The sequence below is a fragment of the Eubalaena glacialis genome, chromosome 3 (assembly GCF_028564815.1).
Source record: "Eubalaena glacialis isolate mEubGla1 chromosome 3, mEubGla1.1.hap2.+ XY, whole genome shotgun sequence".
NCBI classification, from domain to species: Eukaryota; Metazoa; Chordata; class Mammalia; order Artiodactyla; family Balaenidae; genus Eubalaena; species Eubalaena glacialis.
This window is the reverse complement of record NC_083718.1, coordinates 19,762,605-19,774,280: the sequence shown is the minus strand read 5'-3', so window position 1 is coordinate 19,774,280 and position 11,676 is coordinate 19,762,605. Positions and strand designations below refer to the sequence as shown.

Here is an 11,676-nt window from a genome sequence, read left to right as displayed (position 1 = left end):
TTGTAATGTATATTAGAAATTTAATTATAACATATTATATAATTGATAATAATTTATAAACTAATTATGGTGTGATAGAAAATTACTCCGCAAGTTCATTCAAATGTATTATATGGTTCCGCATATAATCTATCTTAATAAATGTTTCACATGCACTTGAAGAGAATGTGTAGTCCACAGATATTGGTTGTAATGTTCTATGTATGTCATTTAGATCAAAGTGTGTTGATAATATTTTTCAGATCTTTTGTATCCTTAATGGTTTTTTGTCTAGTGGTTCTATCAATTTCTGAGAGAGAGGTAAAAGTATCTCCAATTTTGATTGTAGGATTTTTTACTTCTCCCTTTAGTTCTACCAATTTTCATTCAATGTATCTTGTAGCTCTGTTATCACACAACACATATCTAAGGTCATCATGTTTTCCTGATGGATTCACCATTTTATTATTATGAAATGTCTTTCTTATCTCTGACACTATGTCTTGCCTTGAAGTCTATTTTTGCCTGTTATTAATATAGCCATTCAAACTTTCTTATACTTTTTGTTTGCCTTGTATATCATTGTCCACTCTTTTACTTTCAATCCATCTGTGTTCTTATATTTAAGGTACCTCTCTTGTAGACAGTAGATAGTTTTGGTCTTGCTTTTTTACCCACTCTAACAAAATCTTCCTATTAAATTTACCCATTTACATGTAGTTTAATTATTGATGTGTTGGATTCAGGTCTACCATTTGCTGTTTGCTTTCTATTTCTTCCATTTGTTTTTTATTTCTCTATGCTTTCTTTTATGTCTTCTTTTCAGTTAATTGAATATATTTTAGCATGCCATTCTTCTACTGGCTTTTTAGCTTTACCTCTTTGCATTTTTTTTTTTTTTTTTGCTTTTGTTTTTGTTTAGTAGTTGTTTTAGGGCTTTTTAACTAGTCACTTAGAATCAATATTGCATTAAATATATGAACATTGCAACAGCATAGTTCCATTCATCCACCCCCCTCAACCTTTGTGCTATTGTCAATACATATTACATACATACATGTCATTATATTATAAACCCCCATATATGTTTTAAAGAAATTAAGAGAAAAAAGTACTTTCAATCCAACCACTGAGTTCTTTATTTCAACTATTATATTTTTCACATTCAGTATGTACATTTGACTCATATTCATAAGTTATTATTCCTGTTTCATGTTTCCAATATCCTCTATTAGGGTTTTGAAGATATTTATCAAGCTTTTTTCCATTCCTGTTCTTCCAGTTCATTAATTCTGCTTCCTCTGGCATATGTTGGCCAGTTCTGGCCTTTCTTTCCTGATGTTTGTGTTCCTTGGAGCTGTCAATTTTTCTTTTGAACTCATATCCACTGGAGACTCCAAAAGCCTGTATCTAGATTTTATGACTTCCAAGTGAGTTGGGAGAGGGAGAATACTTCAAGGCAATTCAGGGTGATGTTATAATTCCACTAAAATCACTATCTGTGCAAACCTGACCCTCAAGGAAATGCCCAGAACCTCCACCCTGGCCCTGCTCCTTTTCAGAAGCTGTTTTTCTGTGTTAATCACCAAGCCCAAAGTATCAACAGGGATGCTTTGTGAAGAAATACTGAAAGGGGGCTATCTAGCCAACCCCAGGCAGGATCTAGGATCTCACTGTGCTGCCTTTGAGATTCATGATTATTTTTCTGTCCTAAGGTCTGTGCAGCAGGCAGTTATTTATCCAAGTAAATATGAAGGAGGGAAAAGAACCCAACTGGAAAGCATGTTCCAGGCACAGCCCCAGTGCCTTAAGGTTCTCAGAGAAACAAAACTAATAGAAGATAGATAGATAAATAGATATTATAAGGAAATGACTCTTGAAATTAGGAGGTTAACAAGTCCCAAAATCTGCAGTTGGCAAGATAAAGACCTAGGAGAGCTGATGTGTAGCTCTAGTCCAAGTCCGAAGGCCTGAGGACCTGGAGAGCCAATAGTCTAAGTTCCAGTCCAAAAGCCGGCAGGCTCAAGACCCAAAAAGAGCTAATGTTTCAGTTCCAGTCTGGAAAAGGCTGATGTCCCAGCTCAGCAGTCAGGCAGAAGGAATTCCCTCTTACTCACCCTTTTTGTTCTATTCAGGTCTTTGACTGGATGGGGTTCATCCACACTGGGGAGGGTAATCTGCTACTCAGTCTACCAATTCAAATATTAATCTAATCCAGAGACATCCTCACAGATACATTCAGGATAATCTTTGGCGAAATTTCTGGGTACTGCATGGCCCATCAAGCTGACACGTAAAATTAATCATCACACCCTGTCTGTCCCTACAGTTTCTCTCTTAGGTTCTGGCATCCATCAACTTCCTCTCACTTCTCCAATTTGGGCTCTGAATGGAAGCTGGCACCCTTTGCTAGTTTACCATCTTTTGTGGAATAGGAAGCTTCCAAAGTATTTAATTGTTACCTTATTTAGGAAACTCCAAATTGTGGGATTGCTCCAAGACATTTCTTTAAAAAGTGTGGAAGCCTCATTAGCAACTTTTAAAACACTTCTCTGATCTTAAAGAAATTTTAGAGGAAAACATGGGCTTGTTATTTCCCAAGTTTTGTTTGATTGGTTGCAATTTTATTTGTATTTTGTTTTTAATAAATGAGTGCTAATGGTTAAAATTCAATATACTAGCCTTATAAGAAATATGACAGTCATGGGCAAAAATAAATCAACTATAGGAAGTGGAAATTCTGAATAAGACAATGAGATTCACTGCGTGATAAATATAGTCCATCAAGCAAGCTTTTAATCCCAGAGGAAAATGATTTTATAGACTAAACGTTCTTGACGGTGCCAGATTTCCCCTTCCTTGAGGAAGCATTTCCCAGCTCTTCATCCAAACACCCCTTGCTCACCCATGCTCTTTTTCCTGATAGACATCTCCAAAGCCCCAGTTAGAGAATGCTGCAGGGTCAGTGGAAAGGTACAGAGATTCAGCCCACAAATACCAAAATCCAGATAAATATGCCAAGCATCCAAGTGTGCTAAAACCTTGAGAAGGGCTCTGGTGTGGTCCGTTTGTGTTTTATGTTGCATCTCAATATGTTTGAGCCAGTCCCTTAGTTCTCAAGGAAGAGGGAAGGAGGTGAGAATTCCACTGCACCATTATTCATTCTTCTGTCCTGTGGAGAGCAGGGCGCTGGCCACTCTTGGAGAGGGAGGAAGGCGTAGTCTGGCTGACAGATTTCTTTATGTTTTTCTTCCTGCCAAGCTAGGTGGTCTCAGAAGAGACCACGAAAGCCAGAAGTCACACTAGAAATCCTCTGATCACCTCTCATTTTACAGGGGAGGGAAACTGAGTCCCAGATGCGGTCAGTAGTTTGCTCCAGATCTCACATTTGCAGAGGTAGACAAGAAACCAGGTGATCTGCCTCCTAAATCAATGGCTTTCCCATGACACTGAGAGTTCACATTAATAATGATTTTTGAAATCTAACATCTAAGGGTCTCCTCTGTTCAATGGAGTTATGTTACTCATCTTGACATTTTTTGAATGAATGATGACCTTGACTCTCAGAGATAATACTTTTGTTCTTATTGATTTCTATGGTTTTTGCTTCTTTACATTATTTTTTTCTTGGCATGGGGAGGGTGGGTAAAGGGTAGAAGTAAATTAGCCTAATTTGGAACAATTAGCATTTGCGCTTTCTTTGGCAAAAGGGTTTCCAAAGCTGGGGTTGAGGGGGAAGATAGAAGCTGGGTACAGGGAGACCATCCTTTGCTTTCACCACCCTGAATGACACACAATTAATGGGCTGCTTACTCACTTGTCAGTCATTATGCTTTTCTGGAGTTGCTACGATGTGTCAAGTTCTGTTACATGCTGGGGGTACAGAACTGAAGTATATGGTTCAGGTAGCAGGTAGGTAGGACGTCAGGAAGCTAGAAAGACACAGCCCAGCAAACCGTGAATTTCCAGCCAGTGTGTTCAGTGCCGTGATGGAGGTGAGCACAGGATCCACAGATAGGCTGTGGGAGGAGAGGAGAGGTAGACCCAGCCGGGCATGGACCACGTCATGCTGGCATTCCTTATTTACGAATATGTTGCATCTCAGTTACCTGTTTTCCCTAGCTCTCTGTGTAGTACCAGCTCACGAGAGGTGACAGATAATTATCAAATGAATGAATGCATAGATAAGTATTTCAGGTTTTGTAAATACCATGTAGAATGTATAAAGGATCCAATACTTTGCCTACACACACAGGTAGCACATCAGCAGCCACAGGTTCAATCTGACACAGACTTTTGTCTCTGGCCCATATCGTGATTTTTAAAAACTTTGTACTACATTGGACTTTAAAATACTGATGTTGGACTTCTCTTCAAAGATCAGCAGAATATCTGGCAACACTGCACACTTATTCCAGAATACTGACTGGTTGGCGCTGGGTGGGACCTACATTTTCCTATTGAGCACAAGCCCTGAGGTGGCCGTGTCCCCACCTGTCATACTGTGTGAGCCTGTGCACCTCACCCAGACATCTGCTTTCACGTGTGTTGTCGACTTGGCTCCTGGAAGCATTTGATTCTGGGTCTTGACATTCACAGGAGTGGAGAACGGTGTGGGGAATAGCAGGTATAACTGAGGGAACCAGGGAAGGATTTCTGGAGTTCTAGGGGTCCTCGGAAGTGCAGCATGTGAAGCTGGAGAGAGGGAGGCCGACCTGGGGGGAGGAGATCCTAAATACTAAAGGTGGGAGCTCTGGCTAGGTAATGGCTGAGGATGAGGTGGCCATGCCTCTAGTTTCCCTCTTGAGAAAGGAGATTTTCTTTTTTTTTTTTTTTTTTTGAGAAATTAAAAATACATTTATTTATCTATCTTATACATAGTTTCAATAGTGTATATATGTCAATCCCAGACATATATACACTATTGATACTATGTATAAATAGATAACTAGTGAGAACCTACTGTGGTGACCTAAACGGGAAGGAAATCCAGACAAGAGGAGATACATGTATACTTACAGATGATTCACTTTGCTATACAGTAGAAACTAACACAACATTGTAAAGCAATTATACTCCAATAAAAACTTTTTAAAAAAGAAAAGACAATGTAAAATAGAATTCCTTTGTGAATTGAATAAACTGCATATTTCTCCTGTAAAAAAAAATAAAAATAAAAATAAAAAAATTTAAAAACACACTTATTAAGTCATTTAAAAAGCAATAATAAGCTCATTATATGTTAACATGAAAAACGTATTTTTACAAAATGCTTATTTTTCCTAAAACAAAAACTTTAGTGATAAGAGTGGCATTATCTTACATTTCTGCAAATATCTTTATGTTTAGCTTAATAGAAGACAGCTGGTGTTTGTTTCTGTATTCAGTCTATAGTGATACGTTGTTTTGATTGAAGTATAAGAAGAAAATAGACTCACACAGAGATGGAATCAGAAAAGGGGGGAGTATTTTAATAGCCTTTTCAGATAATTACGGCTGTCCTTCTTTAATACTATACTCCAGACTTAACAAGTGGTAGGTTTTTTGGTATATATTTTTAATTTTTATTTTATATTGGAGTATAGTTGCTTAGCAATGTTGTGTTAGTTTCAGGTGTACAGCAAAGTGATTCAGTTTTACATATACATGTACCTATTCTTTTTCAAATTCTTTTCCCACTTAGGTTATTACAGAATGTTGAACAGAGTTCCCTGTGCTCTACAGTAGGTCCTTGTTGGTTATCTATTTTAAATATAGAGAAAGGAGATTTTCAATCAGCCCTGGGTTTCCATACGGGGCTTGGAGCTGCTGAAATGTAGTGCCCATTTGCTGAGGTTCTTTCAGGAGAAGTAGGGATTGCTAGAGTTCCAAGGGAACCTGAGTCCTGTGATTCACCACTGCATTTTGCACTGGAAGAAACTGAGGCCGAGAGAGGGGAAGTGCCTTGGCCAAAATCATACAGCAAGGTTGGGAGCAAGGCCAACTCCTGCTCTATTTTACTTATTCCTTCACCGGAGAAATAAAGAAAAAGAGAAGGAGGGAGAAAAGGCAGGTGTGAGGAGATACAAAAATATGAACCAGTGCTCTGCTTTTAGGGTAATCAGAACTTTGAATTCAAAGAGTTTCTTCTTTTCTTTCAAGAAAGAAATGTGTTTTTATAATCCGACTTCAATGGCTGGTGGGAAAAAAGTCCTTCGAGTCCCCAGGGACTGTTAAGAAAACCGCCATTAAATTCTAGTCTTCAGAGCTGTCTGAGTCATAATAACTGTAACAAACTCTGGGAGTGTGTGTTTTCTTAGGATTTCTCTTTTGGGCAGTCATGCGAGAGACAGGGAAGGGGCAGCAAAAAGGAATAGGCAAGTTTTACTAGCAAAATAAGAAAAGGTACAAATTGGGATAATTTCATAATTAAGTGTAGCCTCTCTGGGTCTGGTGAAGATTCACTTCGCTCTACAGTAGAAACTAACACAACATTGTCAAACAACTATACCCCACTAAAAATAAATTCATTAAAAGTAAATAAATAAGCTGTCAAGACATACAAAAAAGAAAAAAAGAAACTATATTTGCAGAACTCCAGAGGAAAAAGGTGTTAGGAGAATGAGTAGGATTGGGTTTGCGGTTGGCGGGAGGAGGAGGAGGTAGACTATATGTGGCACATGTGGCATAGTGTCCCTTCCCAGGGAAGAATACGTACATACGTAGGTTCCCTTTGCTGGGAAAGCTTTTCCCCACATCCGACCCTAACCATCCCAACGCCCTTCAATGGGCTGAGGCAGTTATCCTTCAGGGCCCAGCTGAAATGTTCTCTTGGGACCCTGAACTTCCCCATCGTAATATGCATCACACTTGCAATTAATTATTTGTGTCATTAGTTGCTTTCTGCCGGGCTTTCCTGCTGCAGGGTGAGCTCCACTAATGACTACGGTGTCTGTGTCTGTTTCGCTCATGACTGACAGTGTAGAGCCCATAGTAGACACTCAATCAGTATTTAGCGAAAGGCTTTAGGACATCTTCCCTGTCTCTAATCCCTCATAATCTTTATGGAGACCGTCCAGAGGGCAGCTAAGCAGGAGAGAGGCTTTCAGTACAGCTGTTCCTGGCCTCCCCTCCCTCCCGATACTACCCTGGCACATCACATCTTCAAACTGCTTAAAGAGGCAGGCCTAGCAGACAGGGAGTTTGTTGGACTGGGTCTAAACAAGCAACGCAGAAATGACTTCTAAAGGCACTGACTGCCATGCAAGGAGTGAGCCCAGTGAGGGAACCCCCTCCCCGGTGCGGACATGTGTCTAAGAAGGAGAGAAAGGCCCCACCCACGAGTGAACTGAGAACCGAGTGATTTCAGATGTGACCCCAAAATGCCATCCCAAGGACTTGGTTCTCTGTTGAGCTGCTTCTCTCTTAAGTAACTCGACAGCCCAAGCTCTGGGCAAGTATTGGGTGTTAGCTGATTTCACCAGGGTGTCGATTCTCCTTAAAGATTCTCTAATGTAAAAGTAAACCATTTGCAAACTGAAGTTCCGTGAGTTCTCGGTAACAACCTTCTGTCCACACACCCCAGAGCACGCTGGCTAACAACCCCCCAGGGAGGCAACTCTGCAGTTTGCAAAGTACTTTTTACACACCTGCTATCAGATCCTCGCATATACATGAGGCATTATCATCATCGTATGATGTATGTGGTATTAGCGTCCTCATACCTATTTTATGGCTGTTTCAACGAATGCCCACAAAGTTTAGGAAGCCTGCCCCTGGTCACCCAGCCAGCTCAAGCCAGAGCTGGGGCCTGGAAGGGCTGTTGTCCCGGCCACCTGCAGTTCCCTCTTGCCTGTCTTATAAGGCTGAGGTTTTTCCAAGGGAACCAGTTGATGTTGGAAACTGAAGTGTTGCCTTCCAGCAGGCCGGGGCACCTGGACGTTAGCCCTTGAGCGTGGGATTAAACCTGATCGTCTCCGGTTGTGATCAAGGAAAGGAAAACCTCTCCGTGGGCCAACAACATTGTTATGGAGTCCGCCGACAGGGCCCCAGCATCTGGTGCCCTTGGTGTGTGGGGTATGGGGGCGTCCAGCTGGGCGTGTCGCCCTGGGCACGTTGCACTTGCAGAGGAGGGGGCGGGGGCAGCGTGTGGGAACACAGCCCCGGGCTGGCTCTGGGTGGAAGGTCACTGCCGGGGCGGGGAGTAGGGGCCGGTGGGTACAGAGCAAGAAGGCAGGAGCCAGGCCTGGTTTTCAAAATCAGCCTCCAGCCTGTGATCCCCAGAAGAGGAGACCTCAGTCTCGGCACAAAATAAAAGGGTGGAGGAAGCAAATGAGCTTGCTTCTCTCAGTTGTTTATTTTTCCTCCCTCGTTTCCGCTGGTGCTCCTCCAGCCTCAATCCCCCTGGCCTCTGGTTTCCCGCCACTATCTGGTTAATAACCTCCCACATCAGCCTGCTCAGCCCCCCTCGGTTCCCCCTGCAATCTCTTCTCCAGGCTTTGCTGAGGCTGTATTTACCCACACACAGGATTTCCGTAGGTGATAACCACAGGGCCTGGTGGCTCCGGCGCTGTCCCTCCTCCCCTCATGGGGGTCTATTTACAGCCGCGGAAGAATTCCAATCCCCCCCCCAAGAATGTGACCGTCCTTAGACATCTCACCTACGCCAACAGCTGAGCCAGCCTCTTGGTAAGATCACTCACCCTCACACCCGTCCCTCCCTGGTCTCCTCAAATGCAGAGACGAGAGATAAGGTACACAGGTGAGTTAGCCGAGGTGGCTCACTCACCCACAAACCTCCAGGCCGAGGGTCGTGGGGCGGGACCTCCGGACGCCTCCCCGTCTGGGCCCCCATCATATCACAAGCCTTGTCAATCTAGATCCCACAGGAAGGGGATACGGCATCCCCGGCAGACATCCTCGTGAAACACGCACCCACCCCACTGCGTTTACGCATTCCAGGACCGTTCACTCAACACTCAAAGAAGTATCCGCCTCACAGGGTGATTTGTTTTTTGTTTAACTTTGTATGGATGGGTAATGCACATTCGGAAAAGTGCGCCAGTCGGCAGCCCAATCAAGTTTCACAACGTGGACGACGTACTGAGGTCATCAGCACCCAGATCAGAAGGTTTCCCACCTCCAGAAGCCCCTTCCTATACCCCGACCCGGCCGCTGCCTACCGCCTCCAGCCCCAGCTCCCAGCAACCAGCATCCCAACTTCTGACACCACACATCAGTTTTGCCTCATGGGTTTTACACTTAAGAAGCTGGATTCCAGAGATGCACAGACAAGAATTTAATTTTTCTCCATCAACAATATCTGGGAGGCAGGAGGCTTGTCGAGCCTGCTCTGGGTGTTCTATTTTATTTTCAACTGTCAGGATCCCTAATTCCCTGACACCACATAACTGTGAGGAATTTTAGGGAAGGAGTTATCTAAGTGAGAAACCCTGCAGTGGGCAGCATGCCAAGTGTGGAGGAAAAGTGGAATGAGATAAATAAGATGAAGGCGTTGTGAAGAGATAGGGACCACATGAAGCTGAGGCCTCCGGGGGGGGGGGTGGGGGGAGGGGGAGGGGGACCACAAAGATGGCAGGAAACTGAAACACATGCTAACATTTTCACCAAAGGGAGAGAGAAAAGAGTTCCAACCGCTCCCAGCCGTCTTCAGCCCATCCTTGCCTCTTTTCCCTTTTTTCTCTATTTCTGGAGATGCTATTTTAAGCAAAGCTGTACCCCCCACCTCTTTACTTTAAACACCCGCTGAAAACAGAAGTATAACATAAGCCACATTTGTAATGTGTGTGTGTGTGTGTATGTGCGGTAAAATATACATGACAAAATTTACCATTAGTGACATTTAGTACATTCACAATACTGTGCGACCATCACCACTCTATGGATCCAGAACCTTTGTGTCACCCCAAAAGGACACCTCATACTCATTAAGCAGTCGCTCTCCTTCCTCGGAACCACGTTCAGATGCCATCAAGTAGGTGGCAATGCCTTAACTATGTGTGTGTTGTCCAGGCCTCCTCCAGTCCTGTCAACAGGAATGCATATCTTCTCTCGCTCATACAAGACCCACACATGTAATTTTAAATTTTCTGGTAGCCATGCTAAAAAGGTAAAAAGAAACAGGTGAAAGTAATTTTAATAATTTACCTAATCCATTTTTATGGCTGAGTAGTATTCTGTTGTATATCTGCACCACACCTTCTGTATCCATTCATCTGTCGATGGACATTTAGGTTGCTCCCATTTGCAACATGGACGGACCCAGAGATTATCATACTAAGTGAAGCAAGTCAGAAAGAGAAAGACAAGTACCATATGATATCACTTATATGTGGAATCTAAAATATGGCATAAAGGAACTTATCTACAGAACAGACTTGTGGTTGCCAAGGGGGTTGGGGGGTGGGGGAGGGATGGATTGGGAGTTTGGGATTAGCAGATACAAACTATTATACACAGAATGGATAAACAACAAGGTCCTAAAGTATAGCACAGGGAACTAGATTCAATATGCTGTAATAAACCATAATGGAAAAGAATATGAAAAAGAATATAGACACATATATATGTATAACTGAATCACTTTGCTGTACAGCATCAATTAACACATTATAAAACAACTATACTTCAATAAAATACATTTTAAAAAATAACTTCTTTAATCCAATATTTCCAAACTGTTATCATTTCAGCACGTCATCATTATAAAAATGATTGCTGAGCTATCTTGCACTCTTTCATTTGCACTAAGTCTTTGAAATCAGGTGTGTATCTCCCACATACCATACATCTCCGTTGGACCAGCCACATTTCAGAAGCCCCACGTGGCTAATGGTTACTGTGTTAGGTGGTGTGGCTCTAAACAGTTTGTAGAATGCTATCAATATGCCAAGTCATCTTTTTAAGGGTGGTTATTAAATACTAAAACATTTTGAGGCTACAGTTTTGTTTTTAATACAAATTTATTTTCTTCATTATGAAAAATAATATACTTGGAAACTGTGGAAAGAAAAATTACCCCTAAGCACCAGCACAAGCAAAACTATAATCACTTTTTGACCCTCCGTATGTCATGACTTCTTTGTAGTTTTTTCTTATCGTTTTGTGCCCCATACAGCGGTATTACCACCACTTTGAAGTGGAAACTGAAGGCCAGTACGACCATTTACCAGAGGCAACAACACAGCTTTCCCCAGAGTCTTGAGGAGGTTTGTGAACTAGCTTGTGTCTAAGATTCCTTCCAACCCAAACATGCCAGGGTACTAGGATGTCGTTCATCCCTTCCACCTAACAGACACACACAGACATACAGACACATATACACATACACACACACAGAGCCCGGGTCTTCCGTTCCACCCCATAGAACAGTCTAAAAAGAGTGAGAACACCTCTACTCAGCCTTGCTAACTCTCTGGGAAAACACAGAGCTCTAAACGGAAACACTTTTATTTAGCATTCATGCTCAGAAAGAAGAAAACCTAGCAGAAACCAGACTCAGTATCCAAGAATGTAAAAACATTTCGTTTTAGATTCCCAGCAGCTTCATGCCACAATGCCCCAAGCTGGAAAAAAAAAAAAAAAAAATGTGCCATTTCATATGTTTATAGCAACATCTGATTTAATATTATACAGTTTTGCTTAGTCACAAACCAGAACAAATACTTTCAGATTTATTACATCCTTCCATTCAGAGAC

The 11,676-nt window shown here is 42.1% G+C and overlaps 1 pseudogene; it reads right to left on the bottom strand.

Moving 5' to 3' along the window:
* Window positions 1-9,928: 9,928 nt before the first annotated feature.
* Window positions 9,929-10,044, bottom strand: LOC133089322 (U6atac minor spliceosomal RNA; annotated as a pseudogene).
* Between the last annotated feature and the right edge of the window lie 1,632 nt (window positions 10,045-11,676).